An 18103-nucleotide genomic window follows, 5' to 3' on the forward strand; every position below is an offset into this window, starting at 1 on the left:
TCATTCGTTCTCCCTCAGAAATAAAAATTAAAAAAAATATATATTAAAAAGGAAAGAATTTATATATCCTGAATCAAAAATTGTTTTTGATCTGACCAAATTAAAAGCGATTAACTATAGAGTTTGAAAACCAACAAACAGAAACAAATACAACCCCCCCCCACCACATGATCATGATAGCACATTTAAAAACATGACTAGTTTATTGAATACTGTAAACTTGGTGGGCTACAAATATAAGTGATTTTATTTTCTCCAATACTTCTGTGTCATGATGAATTCCTTATCTACATTGCTTATCAACACCTTGTTCCTATCCCATATTTTCCAGTCACTTTCCATTATTCAACATTCTGCATGGCCCAGGGTGAAGCATTGATCTCATTTTCAATTCCATAAATATCTCCTTCTCTTCCTTCAGCACCATACAGGTTTAGGCCCTAAAGACTCCTCCCCTACCCCAGTAGGGAGTAGAGATAGGATGGGAGGGACATGATTTGCCTCTGGGTCACCACCTCTCCTTCCCTTTCTTGGGTTTCTGACTGGTTTCTCAGGTGTATTGGGTGAGCCAGGAGAAGGTGTAGGAGAAATTGCGTTCTTAAATATGTTCTTTTGGGAGGGCAGCCCAGTCTGGCAGTGGCTTGGTCTGGTTCTCTCCACTGCTAGTCACTTCCATTCAGGGAGCAGTTTCTCTAGAGATGGTGGGTATTGTTTTCTTGGGGAGGTGTTTGGCTTCGAAGGAAAGGGGCATCTTTTTTTTTTTTTTTTAACGTTTATTCATTTTTGAGAGACAGAGACAGAGACAGAGTGCAAGTGGGGGAGGGGCAGAGAGAGAGGGAGACACAGAATCCCAAGCAGGCTCCAGGCTCTGAGCTGTCCGCACAGACCTGTCTCATGGACCACGAGATCATGACCTGAGCTGAAGTTGGACGCTTTACCGACTGAGCCACCCAGGCACCCCAAGAAAGGGGCATCTTTGGGCTCCTTTGGGAGCTGTGGTGCCAACCTCTTTTGCTAGTGGGGAATCTGGCAGCTTCACAGCTCATGTCTCCACATGTGTGCTCTTTTTTTTCCTTCAAATTTTTAAATCCTGATTAGTTAGGATATAGTGTAATACTGGTTTCAAGAGTAGAATTTAGTGATTGATCACTTACATATAACACCCAGTGCTCAACATAACAAGTGCCCTCCTTAATACCCATCATCCTTTTTAGCCCATCCCCCCACCCACGTCCCTCCATCAATTCTCAGTTTATTCTCTGTAGTTAAGAGTCTCTTATGGTTAGATTCTATGTTTTTAAATAGGTACAGTATTACTCATTACTAGTACTTTCACTCTATCTCATAGGAATACACCCAGTTTGTTGCTTTTCCCTTTTTTCTCTCTTTTTGTTTCTGTCTGGGTTTTCTCTACCAACTTATCTCCAGTTCAGTGAGAGATAATCAACAAGTAATTTTATAGTTCTAAGAGTTTTTGTTTGATTTTTCTAAAAATACCTTCTAGTTCTATTGTCACCTATGTGCTTTATCACATGTCACTCCTGGAAGCCTCTACTGCGGTTCTCTGTGCCTCTTGAGGGTGCGTGAGGACTGAGTGTCAGGTTGCTGGCCATCTTCATCTCAGTCACACTATGTCTGTCTTTGCTTTGTGGGAACCAGTGCTATGGCATGCCTCCTTGCTTTGGAAATGTGTAGTCCAGACGTAGGCCGGAGTGTGTAAGTTCATGTATGCCCCCAAATACATCACGCTCCCTCAAGAAGTCATTGTTTCACTCCAGTGGTAAGATCAGCACGAATCCATAGATGCTACGGCCCCAGAAACACCCAGATGATAACTTCCTTTCCGAGGCAAGTGATTCTCTGGGAATTCCTTTTCACTTGGCTTCAGGGTTCAGAAACCCCATTCACCTTGAATCATTCCGTCCTAATAACCTGGGTCGTCTCTTTATTTCTTTTCCTTTCTCTTGACTGTCTATTTGACTTAGATAAAATAGTGATGTGGTGAACGTTGAATGTCAGAACCAGCTCAGCTTCTGTTTAATCAACCCTGAGCTTGTGTTTGGGTTTATTGTTTTTGATCTGCTTCAGACGTTTTATTTAATTGATAGGTTTGTTCTAAATTTTGGATCCTGATTGTTAATTTTAGGGCAAAGGAAAATAAATCTTCATCAACATTATGTTACATAGACATGTTACATAGAAATGTCATCTAAGTTTCTATACCTAACTGTGGATGTGTCTGTTATAAAAATTTCTTTTTTAATCTTCGTCATTTTATATATAATGCTTATTCAATTTTTGGTGTTGATATATGTATGTATGTATGTATTTTTGTCTTTTCTGCCCTCAGAGAGTCCCCCTTAAAATTTCTTGCAGGGCTGGTTTAGTGGTCACGAACTCTTTTAAGCTTTGTCTGGGAAACACTTAATCTCTCCTATTTTGGATGACAGCCTTGCTGGATAAAGAATTCTTGATTGCATATTTTTCTGATTCAGCACATTGAATATATCCTGCCATACCTTTCTGGCCTGCCAAGTTTCTGTGGATAGGTCTGCTGCAAACCTGATCTGTCTTCCCTTGTAAGTTCAGGACTTTTTATCCCATGCTGCTTTCATGATTCTCTCCTTGCCTGAGTATTTTGTGAATTTGACTATGATATGCCTTGTTGGTGGTCGGTTTTTGTTGAATCTAATGGGAGTCCTCTGTGCAATGCTTATTCAAGTTTTTATCCTGACTTTTTCCAATTAAAATTATTATAGGGACACTTGGGTGGCTCAGTCGGTTAAGTGTCAGACTTTGGCTCAGGTCATGATCTCACGGTCTGTGAGTTCAAGCTCCACGTCGGGCTCTGTGCTGTCAGTTCAGAGCCTGGAGCCTGCTTCAGATTCTGTGTCATGCTTCTCTCTGCCCTTCCCCCACTCATGCTCTGTCTCTGTCTCTCAAAAAATGAATAAATGTTAAAAAAAATTAAAAAAATAAAATTATTATAAAAAATCATTTCCACATGTTATAATAAACTATTTATAAAAATAATTTTCTTTTTTTCAATGTTTATTTTTGAGAGAAAGCGTGAGTGGGGGAGGGGCAGAGAGAAAGGGAGACACAGAATCCGAAGCAGGCTCCAAGCTGTCAGCACAGAGCCTGACGTGGGGCTTGAACTGGCCAAACGCAAGATCATGACTTGAGCTGAAGTTGGATGCCTAACCAACTGAGCCCCCAGGCACCCCAAAAATAATTTTCAATGTAGAAAATTATTCCATTGTATATTTGATATTTATCATTTCACTTACTAATTAATCATTTCACAATTTTAGATCATTTATATGGCCTCAGATAAAAAATATTGTGAATAAAACTGAGAAGAACATCTTTGGGCATACATTTCCCCCCCTTTCTATGTTGGATTATTCCATTTGTATGAGCAATAATACCTACTTTTATGAACAACAGCAGAAGTTACTGAGCTAATGTTTCTCAGAACTTTGGAGGACATTTTGTATTAAATATAGGTATAATTTGGTGTTGGTTATACTTTCTAAATGGTATTACATCTGGGGCGCCTGGGTGGCTCAGTCAGTTAGTGTCCGACTTTGGTTCAGGTCATGTCTCATGGTCCATGAGTTTGAGCCCCACATCGGGCTCTGGGCTGACAGCTCAGATTCTGTGTCTCCCTCTCTCTCTTCCCCTCCCCTGCTTGTGCTCTATTAAAAAAAAATAAAAAATTTAAAAAAATGGTATCATATCTGACCCTGGAAGACATCTTCAAATTCTTCCTTTCGTTTATAGCTAGTTTCTGTCTCCAAGTTGATTTACTATTTTGTTTTCATGGTTTGGCAGCAATTGATATATTTATTTCTGCTCTGGGATTTTGGCAGAAGCTTTCTGTGAATCTCAGAATCATGACAATCAATTTATACTCTGCCATGCAAGACCATGATCACTTCCCTGAATCTGAACAACTTGGTAAATTTTGGGGAGCTTCAAGAATGTATTTTCTGGAAACCCTGTTGGAAATCATGATTAGGCTCTTTTTAACGAGTTCTTCTAACATCATAAACTTAAACATTTATAATTTTCTGGAATGCGCTTATGCCTTTTATTTAATAAATGCTTTCCTGTCAGAGTCTGAAGTGAAATGAAACAAAGTATTAGGAAAAGATAATGGCACAGCTTTCTCTTCCTTTGCACATATGGCCCAGCAGGTGTGTATGGCTTATCAGGGAACTGAAAAATTGGGCTAAATGGACACATTTCTAGAGTGTGAACTGCACAGCAGGTGATCTCTGAAGCAGACAGCCAGCAGAGTGGCCTTTTTACTCCAGATCTCTCCCCTGTATGGCTAGGAAAAAAAAAGAGAGAAACCTAAACACTGAATAGAGCAAATGGATTTCTGAACCACGTGTCTCTTGCAGCAGGTATCTATTATTAAAGTGGATTAGAAAAACTAACCTATGAAGATCTTTGTCATTGAATTCCTTTGCAATTTATTTCCTAGGGATTTACATTCACTTAGTTGTAGTTTTACTGATGATAAGGAAATGTACACACTGGCATTATTATGCAGCTTAGTAGGTTAAAGTTGCAGTTGAGGGGCACCTGGGTAGCTCAGTCAGGTAAGCGTCTGATTCTTGATTTTGGCTCAGGTCATGATCCCACAGCTCATAAGATCAAGCCCCACGTTGGGCTCTGTGCTGATAGTGCAGAGCCTGCTTGGGATTCTTTCTCTCCCTCTCTTCCTTGCCCTCCCACCCCTCAAAATAAATACATAAACGTTAAAAAAAGTTGCAGTTGCTGGTTGAACAGACCAAATTTAAATGAGCCGGGTTATGGCCCAGGTGGACAGATCTTGGAAGATACCTGACCAGAAGGACCTTCATTAGAGAGTGAGTCGATTGAAGAGAGCTGTCATGGATGGGTGTGGGTAGTGACTGGGAATGGTCTGATGATTTGGATCTTCAGTCAGGATACTTGGCTAATGTTATTTCCTAGGACTGTTGGTAGAGGGTGGATAGAATCATGGGGATTGTGCAACAGCAGGCTGGGTCCACAGGGAAAGGGTCCAAAAAGAATAAACAAGACGCATAATGAGAGAAAAGTGCAGGAAATTAGAAAAATCAATGTTATGGCCCAAGCCCAGAACACGAACTAGGTTCTTTTCTCATATAGCTTTGTGTTTCTCTTTGGGAGAGTGAAATAGGGAAGCAGAAACCCAAACTGAGCTGTTTCACTGTAGTTTGAGACATTTTGTGGATCATATAAATCTCTTAAGTTGAAGGAGCATCATCTCTGCATTCAATTTTGATAAGCTAAATAGACCATACCACTTAATGATTTTACTGTATGTTTATGATGTTACCCTGTTAAAGCAGAGCTGACTCAGTTAAGAGAAAACAAAACAAAAAACCCTCCTCTCTCCCCAATCTATCAAGGATCAACTCAGTTCTTTTGAGCTTATGTCTCATAATGAGGGAAGATAAGAAACTAATAGATTGGAGGCTCCTTCTAGAGGTCTGCCGAGAAGGGCGAAGACTAAGCTAGAAATAAGTTATCAGAATCAGGCTGACGTAGAAGTGGTGTTGTATAAGTCTGATTATGGTCGCTGTGCTTTGGCGTCTTTGATAGAAATCTGTGGGTGGGTTAGCCACGCTCAGTCCAGGCATGTTGATGAAGCCACCTTCTCTTACTATAATCTCTTGCCCAGTTTGGGCTTCTTAGATTATGGTCAAACTCTGAATTTTAGAATGGTGAGCTCCTCACAGAGAGTTGGGACAGTACACACTCTATCATGATGACCATGGAGGAATATATTTAGAAAACAAATATTACAGAAGGACGCCTTTTGCTAAGTAGGGGTGAAGAAGGTGATAGAACTACAGGGGTGGCTCCAGGGACAGCTGAAGGATCATAGACCTCCAATTGTCCTGGTAGCATGGTGTGTTTGTCTGTATTACCACCACTTTGCCTGTGCTGTCAACCTGCCATCATAAAGGCAAATCATGACGTGAAATTGAATTAAAATTTAAGAAAGGTGTGGGGCACCTGGGTGGTTCAGTTGGTTAATCAGTTTCAGTTCAGGTTATTATTTCACGGTTTGTGGGTTTGAGCCCCAAGTAGGGCTGTATGCTGATAGTTGTGGAGCCTGCTTGGGATTCTCTCTGTCCCTCTCCCTCTGCCCCTCCCACTGCTCGCTTTCTATCTCTGTCTCTCAAAAGAATAAATAAATAAACATTTCTTAAATTAAGAAAGGAGAAGAGAAAAATTCGATTGCATTTTCCACAAAATGCAAAACAAATAAGGATTGTATTAAAAACGAGATAAAAGATTTTACAAACCTAAATAAAGAACAACCTAAAAGAAATAAGCATGAAGTTTTTTATAGGGTTTATTGAATTTTAAAACAAAGTAATAATAAAAGTTAAAGAGCATGACAAAATTACGATTTTTTTAATTTAATTTTTTAAATGTTTTTATTTATTTTGAAAGAGAGAGATACAGAGCATGAGCAGGGGAGGGGCAGAGAGAGAGGGAGACACAGAATCTGAAGCAGGTTCCAGGCTCTGAGCTGTCAGCACAGAGCCTGACGCGGGGCTCAAACTCACAAACCGTGAGATCATGACCTGAGCCGAAGTTGGACGCTTAACTGACTGAGCCACCCAGGCGCCCCCAAAATTATGATATTTTTAAATAATGGTAAATAAAAAGTAACGATGAGACAGAGGCTGATTAGCAGAGAAACAAAAATGATTAAACATAAAAATGTATGATTTAAAATAAAAGCTAAAAAAGACAAAGGTAAAAGCAGGATGAAGGGAGATGAGGAAGGTGAATAATAAACATGCACCAGGAAAAATAAATTTAGCATAACTGAGTAACAAGCTAAAGCCGTGCTGAGCTGCAGAGAAGAGATGTTTTTGTCAAAAGACAAAATAAAACCTGGAGAAAATGAGACAAGATATTAACTGACCCACCAGCTGGAAGCCAGCAAGTGGCAGAGTCTTAGCAGAATTCTCTGAGTTGGAAACAATTTTCCATAGTGTGAGGCCCCATTTAATAGAGTGGCTAATGGGTGAAGAACAGAGAGAGGAGCGGGTACTCATACTCCTGCCCTTCAGCACACCTTGGGCACCAGCGCCCACGTCAATGTTGCTCAGCAATTAGGAGTGCTGGGCAGGGCCCCGGGGACCGGCAGCCTCAGCCCTGTGTGTGGGCTCCTGGGCTCTGCACCCCCCACTGCAAATTTAGGTGAAGCAGCTGTAGTTAATCCTTGATTATCCATCAGTTATGGAAGAAAGCATAGCGTATGTAATTTAAAATGATTTTTATTTGACCCTCCGGATGTGTGGTTTTTAATTAAAAAAAAAAACAAAAACAAAAAAACAGAAACAAAACGAAACAAACCAACTCATCTCATCCCACATTTCTTCCCTTCCCTCTCCCTAGAGGTCACTGCTGCTAACACTTTTCTGTTTCATTCTTGATGTTTCTCTCTGGATTTAAAGCACTTATACGGATAGTTGTATAGGACTTTGTACATAAACGAGAATCATAACTAACTTTTAAATGTTTACAGTATGCTAAGAACTAGAGCTGTATTATACCGTGCCATGGTCTTTACTCATTTAATCCCTGCAGCGTTATTTTGATTTTGCAGATGTGGAAATTGAGGCCAGTGAGATGAAATAACTTATCCAAGGCCACCCAGCAAATGAAGAGTGGAATGAGGATGTGCACTTAGAATCCCTGCTCTAAGGTATTATGATTTTCTGCTTTACTAATTGGGAGGGATCATCTTGTGCCAGTTTTATAGAACTTGTTTTTTTCCCTTAGCAATATATCATGGTGTTCTTTCCATGTGAGTATATAGGGATCTACTTCATTCTCTAAATTGCCATAGAGTATTCGGCATATATCAAAACTTAACTAATTATCCCCATTTATGAGCATTTAGGTAGTTTCTAATTTTGAGTACTGGGCACATTTATTCTTTTTAATAGATGTTTATTGAGTACCTACTACATGCCAGGAATTCTTCTTGGTGCCAGGGAATCAACGGTAAACAAAACAAAGGTCTTGCTGCCATGGATTTATTTTCTAGTGGGAGAAACAGACAGTAATCAAATAACTATATGACCTATATCAAACCATGTAAATCTGTCAGCTCGTAAGGACAGTGAAGTGGAATAGACAGAATAAAGGGATATATAGAAGGAGGGTGTCATTTTATACAAGGTGGTTAATGACCTATTTTTTCTCATTTAAGAAAAACTTTGAATTTTGAGATAATTATAGACCCACTGGAAGTTGCAAAGTAGTACAAATAATACCTTACCCAGATTTCTCCATGGTAATATCTTGCATGAGTATAGTGTCATATCAAAATGAAGAAAATGATAGTGGTGTAGTCTATAGGCCTCATTCAAATTCTCCCAGTTTTTACGTGTACTCACTGTGTGGGTGTATGTGTGTACAGTTCTGTGCAGTTTTGTTACATGTATAGATTCAGGTAACCAGTTATCTACTTTCAAGTTGCCATTTGAATGAAGCCTAAAGGATGCGGGGATGCTAGGCCAGGGCATATCTGAATGCAGAGTACTTTAGGCAGGATGTACAAAGGCCCTGAAATAGGTGGAAAGCAAGTGTGGCTAAAGACGAGTTTTGACAGGGGATGATCAGAACGGAAATGGGCTGGAGGAGAGAACTCAAACCATCCAGGTCTTTTAGGCCATGATGAAGACTGGTTTTTTACTCCGAGTGACATGTGTAGCTGTTGGAATGTTTTGAGTAGAGGAGTTATAGAATCAGACTTCTGTTTTAATTGGATCACTCTGGCTGCAGTGTGGAAGCCAGTAGACCAGTTAGGGGTATGAATCCATGATTATTCATAGTCAATTTCTCCCTTTTCTTCCATAAACAAGGATTATACATTCCTACTTTCTTGCTATTTGGTATGCAATGCCGCCCTACGGAAGTATCTCTGTGTCCCTTCTCCCCACCATTACCCATCCACCCAGTTGTCAAGCTGGATCATACAGCTGGCTTTGGTTTAGTGGAATGCGTGCAGACATGAACTACTAAAGCCCTTAAATCAGATTGCATGGTTCGTTTCAGCCCTTTGGTTCTTCTCCCTGCAATGAGAGAATCAGGCTGGGTTCTTGGAATGAAAAGACCTGTGAAGAGCCACAACCCATAGCAAATTTTCAGCCCTTATATAACCACATATAACCACAAGTGTGAGAAATACACATTTGATACCGTAAGCTATGAAGAGCTATGGGGTGGTTTGTTATTGCAGCAAAGCTGACTGATACAGACCTATATTGCAATAGGCCAGATAGTGGCGGTGTGGACTAAAGTGATAGCAATATATGTACAAACACATGAATTAGGATTTCTGTGGTGTAATTGCTGGGTTGAAGACCATGTGCATTACTGTCAGTTTGTCCGTCTGAATGATTGTGTCAGTCTATACACCTACTGATTGTGCAAGATAATGCTTATTTCCTTACATCTTAGCAAACAGTGGATATCTATCTTTTTCTTTTTTTAATGTTTATTTATTTTGAGAGAGTACATGCATGTGGTGGGGGGAGGGGCAGAGAGCGAGAGAGAGAGGGAGAATCCCAAGCGGGCTCTGCACTATCAGTGCAGAGCCTGACATGGGGCTTGAACTCACAAACCACGAGATCATGACCTGAGTGGAAATGAAGAGTTGGACACTTAACCGACTAAGCCACCAAGTGCCCCTCTTTTTCCTTTTTTTAAGAATCTGATAGCTAAATATGTTATTTCACTATATTTCACTATAGCATTTCCTTGATTACTAGAGAGATTGCACATCTTTGCATATTTCTTTTTATTTCTTCTTTGGTAGCTAAATTAGGTTATCTAATCCCAACCTACTAATTCCAGCTCTTTTCCCATTTCTGCCGTTGTTCCCCAGTTTGATAATGTATATAACTGAATGGCTGTGTGCCAGAAAGAGCCCTAAATCTTTCACATATATTGCCCAGTTTAACTCTCACAATAATTTTTTGAGATAGGTGTCATGACAATAGATAAGTATTACCTCTTATGCAGGAGGGAGCTGGGGCCTGGAGCTATAATGTGACTTGATAAGAGCCGTACAGCTGGTGTTACAGTGGGACTTGAACCCAGCTCTACTCAAGACTCCAGCATTTTTTCCAATTTTCACATGGCCCCTGGGCATTAGCTCCGCCTGGGCTATTTATGGTTCCCTGAATAGGTTTTGCTCTCCCTGACTCTCCTTTACTGTGCGGATGACTTATGTGTCGTCCAGATTCTTTCCAGTTCCCCTCATCTTTACAGATTTTACATATTTCTTTCCTAATCATTCAATTCTATCAGGAATTTGGCAACTGAAAAATGTTTTCAGGAAGACTATGTACTTGGGAATGTCCCGAAGGACATTAGCTCACTCACCTAGCACAGTGCAAGGCACCTCGTAGGCAGATGGTATTTGCTGAATTGCCTTGAACACAACCCTTTTCATATTATTTTATGCAGATTTTTAGTCCTTTAGTGTGTTTTAAAAATTTTGGTTTCTGTTTTATTCACCTTTTCTAATTTTTTTTTTTCACAACCAGTGTCAACACCCTTCCTCACCATGTTGTGGTTTGCCGATTGGATAAGGAAGACTTCCAAGGCCCCTTCTGTGGCCTCTCCTGTCCACAGTCTGCACCTGTCCTCTCATTGTAAGGAAGGGCACTTGCAATGAGACAGAGTGGGTGAGATACCTAAAATAGAACACAGGGAAATACATGCAACACTGAAAAACCTTCCTTGTCCCATTGCTGACGTATACCACTGCATATACCTTTCTAACGTGTCCTCTTCCCATATTGTAAAGTGCAAAGACATTCTTGTCACAAAAGATTAATAACATATTATAGACTTAAAATAGTTTCCTTTGCCTCTCTCTTGTTGAGTCATTGAAAAAAACATGTTTCATTCCTCCTACAAGTTTAGTTGAAAATGGGCAAACAATAGGCTTAATTTTGTCTTCCGTGGGAGTGTGTCTGCAGCAAATTCATATTGCTTCCCCATTCAGTGGCAGTAGGACTGATTCCTCCCTCCCTCATTTCTTTGTGGTGTCTACATTGTCTCTGAAAATATGTGTTCCAACTTCATTTTCCAGTGTGGTGAAACAGAGAAGTGTGTCTAACACAAAGTGAACAGGAAATAAAGTGTTTTTATGCACAGAGAATGCAACTGCTGTCCAAAGTCAGTTAATTAAAAAACATCAATCTATGCAAACATGAAGAAATGGTCCAGCGGGAAATTGGACCAATTTGGAATTTGGTAAAGTCTACTTATTTTCAACGTGTCTCTAAATTTGGGGAAAACATCTTGGTTGAATGTTTACATAATCATGTGATGGGATATTTCTTTAAAAATATTGTCATTATCCCCAAGCTAAGTATTTATTCTTTTGTTTAGAATTTACATAAGGTAGTAACCTATGCTTTGGAAATCACACTAGAGGGGCTCCAGTTCTTTTCTGCATCTAAACTCAATATGGATGAATCTTGGATTACTATGGTATTTTACTTTTCGGATTAACATGGTGAAAAAAAATTTAATAGCAAAGAGCAAAGGTAAGCTCTAAGAGAATTTGGGTGTTTGGATCTGGTTGCTTCTTTTTTTTTTTTTTTTTTTTTTTTTTTTAAATTTTTTTTTCAACGTTTATTTATTTTTGGGACAGAGAGAGACAGAGCATGAACAGGGGAGGGGCAGAGAGAGAGGGAGACACAGAATCGGAAACAGGCTCCAGGCTCTGAGCCATCAGCCCAGAGCCCGACGCGGGGCTCGAACTCACGGACCGCGAGATCGTGACCTGGCTGAAGTCGGACGCTTAACCGACTGCGCCACCCAGGCGCCCCTGGTTGCTTCTTTTTAAAAAGAATTAATATTAATTGCAAATCCTTTGGTGATCAGAAGTACAAGGGAAATGTAATCACATTGTTGGCACGTGGTTCTCACTATTGTGAGTCAAATAATGTTCTCACAAACAATGGCAGCTTATTTATCTAACCTCATTGTTCCTTATAATGACTTTTTGGGATAATTAAGGCTGATTCCATTAATCCCATAAATGTTTTTAGGAAAAACCTTTCTAAAATATATGGCAAACTTTCTTTTTGTTAAACTTATTGAAACTAGATGTAACTTCCTAATAGTTAAGAGAAATCTCATAAGCATTCATTATTCTGTGGTGCTGGAGAGTCAAGAGCGCTAAAGATACAACAATAACAATCATCTTCATAGTAGTTACCATGTGTGATCATATAGGATATTGTGTGCAGGAACATTTCTGAGTGCTTTTTTCATATTAACTCATCCCATTCTTATTAGAACACTATGAAGTAAGAACCAGTATCGTTCTCATGTTGTAGATGAGTTAACTGAGACAGGGGCACAGGAAAGTTCAGTAATTGGCCTAAGGTGGCTCTGCTCACAGTGGGTAGAGCCAGGATTCACGTTCAGGAAGTCTGTCCCCAGAGCCTAGCCCCTCCGGCTTTATGGTCCCTAAAATAAGCATGAGTTCAGGCTCACGTTCAAATTTTGGCCTTGCCACTTGGCAGTTGAGTGAGGAGGTTAAGTTTGCCTAACTTTTCCAAGTTCTAATTTCCTTATCTTAAAATGAGGATGATAATGGCACTGACATTACACGTTGTTGCAAGGAGAGAATGAAATAGTGCAGGCAAACAGCTTGGCACTTAGGAAGACATCAAGAAGTATTAGCTTTTTGTTGTTGTTGCTCTTTTTATTTCTGGCACCAGAAATCCCAAGTCCACTGTTGACTGTTGTAGCTGATTGTAGGCAATCTACCTCACTTCTCCAAGCCACAGTTTTCCTTCTATAAAATGGGGATCTGTATGTTTAATAAAACAGCTCCATCCAGTTGAAAATATAATACTGTCATTTTGTGATCTGGATAAGAATTTTAAGAAAATATATCTTAAGGTGCCCTCAATATAACTTTGCTACCATGTGATGTTTTCCATTACTTTATTTCCAAATTTATTTACTTACTTTAGTGTTTTAAATTTTGTCAGAACCAACTCATTCATTCCTTCTTATTTCTTTCAAATGCTTGATTGCTTTTGAATGTCTCCTGTGTTTGTCTTTCATTTCTTAGTGCTGGCAGATTTGGTGTATCTGTTGCCATCAGTTGGGGTGGTTTGGCGGGAAAGGTTTCCCCAAGGGAGAAAGCCTTCTCCATCTCTTTTATGGGGAAAGCACATTGGCTTCAGTTACCTGTTTTTGACACATTCATATTGTTGAAATTGATTTTATGGATCTTTCTTGAAACAGTTACAGCTCCTTTGTGTATTTTCCTTATGCTTTTGATGCAAACCTATTTCCTCTGGTTCTTTTCTGTACTCGCATATTGTTGCTATATAGATATGAATGCATGCTTTCTAAAGGAAGGTACTACACTGTGCTTGGGTGAATTGTTAGATGTGAGAACAACAAGCTTACATCAGCTTTTAAGCTCTTTCTCTGCCTGTGGTAAAGGCTCCTGAGTTTACGAATCAGTCTTTTTGCTGGTCAGGAGAAATGATGTGGAGGACACTTCCAAGGAAACTGCCATTGTGAAAACAGCCATGTCATAGAAAGAAATCATAAAAAGGGTATGAAGCACAAAATCTACCAATAGATCTTTCATCTCTATGATGTCATTTTCAAGGGCTCTCAGTTTTCAATTCTTTTTAGTTTTTAAAATATGGTAATTATTTTAATCATCTGTTGGCATGTTAGTTAGGCATTAAACTTTTTGAATAGGTGATATTTTCATATGGTTCAAAAAATAATATTTAAAGGGTAACATGGAGAAGTATCACTTTTGCCTGTTTTTGATCACTTCGTTTTTACACATTTGCCTCTTTTATTAGTTTCATACCTTTGAGATATACAAGCAAATATAGATATATATTCTTACTTTATCCCTTTCTTACACAACTTTTTTCTTCTTCTTCCTCTCCTCCTCCTCCTTTTTCTCCTTCTCCCTCTCCCCCTCCCTTCGTCCCTTCTCCCTCCTCCCCTTCTCCTCCTCCTCCTTACTCTATAACAATATGTTATTGACATCTTTCTATATCAGTATCTAGAGGTAAGTGGATATACTGTGTATGTAACTGGTCTTGCATAGATACACATTTGGGTTATTTTATTTTTATTTTTTATTTTTTTTTTTTGCTGCTACAAATAATGCTATGGTGAATAACATTGTATGTATGTCAACTAGCACATGGGAAGTTTATCATGGGTAAGTTCCTAGAATTGAGATTACTGGGTGGGGGGAAAATGAATTTGGAAGTTTTAGTTATGGCCAAATGGCTCTCCACAGGACATGGTACCTGCCAGTCAGCAAAGTAGGAGGTGCCTTTTTGCCCCCAGCTTTGCCAGCAGAATATGTTATCAATTGCTAGGCTTCTGAGAAATGGCATATTGTAGTTTTAACTTGAATTTGGTTTATTGCAAGTGATATCAGGCATTTTGCACAGGTTTAAGGGTGTTGGTCTCTTTTCCCACAACCCCTAGGAGTTTTTTTTTTTTTTTTTTTTTTTTTTTTTTTTTTTTTTTACATATTAAGGGAAATTAGGCTTTTGTTTATGGTGTGAGTCACAATTTTTTTTTTTTTTTGGCCATTTTATTATTTATTTTTTGGCATTGCAAAGTATCTAGTAGAAATAAAAATAAATTGATGTAGTAAATTTGTCAATCTTTTTTTTAATGGTTTTTGGACTTCAATCTGCTCAGAAATGTCTTTCTCTGTCCAAAGTTATAGAGGAACTTGTCAGTGTTTTCTTCTACTAATTTTATAGTTTCATTTTTTTATATTTAAATTTCTGATTCCTTTGGAACCAACATTACCATTTTTCCAGAATATGATTCATTGTCACAGCACCATGTATTTTATTATTATTTATTTTCCATATTTAAAAACATTTTAATTCTCAGTGTAATTAACATACAGTGTTATACTAATTTCAGGTTACAATATAGTGATTCAACAATTCTGTATTAGACAGTGCTCATCTTGGTAAGTGTATTCTTACTCCTCTTTACGTGTTTTACCCCCCATCCCTCCACACCCAGTACCATCTGTTTGTTCTCTAAAGTTAGAGTCTGTTTTTAGTTTTTCTCTTTTTTTCTTTGCTCATTTGTTTTGTTTCTTAAATTCCACATATGAGTGAAATCATATGGCATCTGTCTTTCTCTGACTTATTTCACTTATCATTATACTGTCTAGATCTATCCAAGTTGTTGCAAATGGCAAGATTTAATTCTTTTTTTCTTTTTATAGCTGACCAATATCCATTGTATATATAGACCACCTTTTCTTTATCCATTCATTTATGGATTGGCATGGGCTATTTCCATAATTTGGCTAATGTAAATAATGCAGCAATAAACATAGGGATACATGTATCCCTTTGAATTAGTGTTTTTGTATTTTTTGGAAAATTGCCAGTAGTGTGATTACTGGAGGATCATAGGGTTGTTTCATTTTTTTAACTTTTTGAGGAAACTTTATACTGTTTTCCACAGTGGCCAACCAGTTTGCCTTCCCACTGATAGTGCATGAGGGGTCCTTTTTCTCCACAGCCTTGCCAACACTTGTTTCTTGTGTTTTTGATTTTAGCCATTCTGACAACTGACGAATATCACATGATATTGTGGTTTTGATGTGCGTTTCTCAGATGATGAATGATGTTGAATATCTTTTCATGTGTCTATTGGCCATCTGTATCTCATCTTTGGAGAAATGTCTATTCGTGTCTCCTGTCCATTTTTAATTGGATTTTGTTTTTTGGGTGTTGAGTTGGATACTCACCCTATATCAGATACATCATTTGCAAATATCTTCATTCAGTAGGTTGCCTTTTAGTTCTATTCATTGTTTCCTTCATTGCCATGGCCAGTGTCAGAGAAATTACTGCCTGTGCTCTTTTGTAGGATTTTTACCGTTTTAGGTCTCACTTTTAGGTCTTTAATCCATTTTGAGTTTATTTTTGTGTAAGGAAGTGGTCCGGTTTCATTCTTTTGCATGATGCTATCCAGTTTTCTCAACATCATTTGTTGAAAAGACTGTCTTTTCCCATTGGATATTCTTCCTGCTTTGTCAAAGAATAATTAACTATATAATTATGGACTTATTTCTAGGTTCTTTGTTCTGTTACATAGATCTGTGTATCTTTTTGTGCCAGTACATACTGTTCTGATTACTGTAGCTTTGTAGTATATCTTGAAATCTGTGATTGTGATATTTCCAGCTTTTCTGTTCTTTTTCAAGATTGCTTTGGCTATTTGGGGTCTTTTGTGGTTCCATACAAATTTTAGGATTATTTGTTCTAGCTCTGTGAAAAATGCTATTGACATTTTGATACGGATTACATTAAATATGTGGATTGCTTTGGGTAGTATAGACATTCAAAATTTTTTTTTATATTTTTAGGTTTTCTAAAAAGTTATCTTTTAATTTATTTTGAGAAAGAGACAGAGAGAATGAGTGGGGGGAGGGGCAAAGGGAGAGGGGGAGAGAGGACCTGAAGCAGGCCCTGCACTGACAGCAGCGAGCCCAAAGTGGGGCTCCAACTCACGAAACTCGAAATCATGACCTGAGTTGAAGTCAGATGCTTAACTGACTGAGCCACCCAGGTACCCCAAGACATTTTTTTTAAGTTTATTTCCTTATCTTGAGGGAGATAGAGTGAGGGAATGTGAGTGGGGGAAGGGTAGAGAGAGAGGTAGAGAGAGTCTCAATGCAGGACTTGAACTCATGAACCATGAGATCATGACCTGAGCCAAAATCAAGAGTCGGACACTTAACCAACTGAGCCACCCAGGCGCTCAGGTAGTTTGGACATTTTAACAATATTTGTTCTTCCAGTTCATGAGCATGGACCTTTGTTCCATTTGTTTGTGAAATCAATTCCTTTTACTGTTGTTTTATAGCTTTTGGAGTATAGGTCTCTCACTTCCTTGGTTAAGTTTATTTCTAGGTATTTTGTTATTTTTGATGTAATTGTAAATGGGATTGCTTTTTATACTTTATTATTAGTGTAGAGAAATGCAAAGAATTTCTGTACATTGATTTTGTATCCTGTGACTTTACTGAATTCATTTATCCGTTTTAGTAGTTTTTTGGTGGTCTTTAGGCTTTTCTGTATATAGTGTCATGTCATCTGCAAATAGTGAAAGTTTTACCTCTTTTGTATCAATTTGGATGACTTTTATTTATTTAGTTTTTTGTTGTCTGATTGCTGGGGCTAGTACTTCCAGTACTATGTTGAATGAAAGTGGTGAGCATGGATATCCTTGTCTTTTTCCTGATTTTAGAGGAAATGCTCCCTGTTTTTCACCATTGAGTATGATGTTAGTTGGGTTTTTCATATATGACCTTTATTATGTTGAAGTATGTTCCCTCTAAACCTACTTTATTGAGGGTTTTTGTCATGAATATGTGTTGTACTTTGTCAAATGCTTTTTCTGCATCTATTGAAATGATCATATGCTTTTTATCCTTTCTTTTGTTGATGTGATATATCATGTTGATTGATTTGTGAATATTGAACCACCTTTGTATCCCAGGAATAAATCCCACTTGATCATGGTGAATGATTGTTTTTAATGTATTGTTAGATTCAGTTTGCTAATATTTTGTTGAGGATTTTTGCATCTATGTTCATCACAGATATTGGCCATCTGTTTTTGGTAGTGTCTTTATCCGGTTTTGGTATTGGAATAATGCTGGCCTCAGAGAATGAATGTAGAAGCCTTCCTTCCTCTTATATTTTTTGGAATAGTTTGAGAAGAGTACGTATTAACTCTTCTTTGAATGTTCTGTAGAAGTCATCTGTGAAGCCATCTGGTCCTGGTTGGAAGTTTTTTTGATTACTGATTTAATTTAATTGCTAGTAATCAGTCTGTTCAGATTTTCTATTTTTTCCTGATTTGGTTTTGGGAGGTTATATGTTTCAAGGAATTTATCCATTTTATCCCTTTCTGGTTGTCCAATTTGTTGGCATATAATTTTTCATATTATTCTTTATAATCCTTTGTATTTCTGTGGTGTCAG

General features: G+C 38.3%; 1 long non-coding RNA gene across 2 annotated transcripts; it reads left to right on the forward strand.

Moving 5' to 3' along the window:
- The first annotated feature begins 4205 nt into the window (after positions 1-4205).
- On the forward strand, positions 4206-11631 carry LOC123590756. Of its 2 annotated transcripts, XR_006708962.1 has the most exons (5): positions 4206-4415; positions 7652-7750; positions 10605-10712; positions 11156-11319; positions 11458-11631. It is a non-coding gene; the product is annotated as an uncharacterized LOC123590756 (long non-coding RNA). The 2 variants fall into 2 exon arrangements; XR_006708961.1 differs by having other exon boundaries at positions 11156-11631.
- The last annotated feature ends 6472 nt before the right edge of the window (positions 11632-18103 follow it).

Source organism: Leopardus geoffroyi, chromosome B4 (assembly GCF_018350155.1).
Source record: "Leopardus geoffroyi isolate Oge1 chromosome B4, O.geoffroyi_Oge1_pat1.0, whole genome shotgun sequence".
Classification (NCBI taxonomy): Eukaryota; Metazoa; Chordata; class Mammalia; order Carnivora; family Felidae; genus Leopardus; species Leopardus geoffroyi.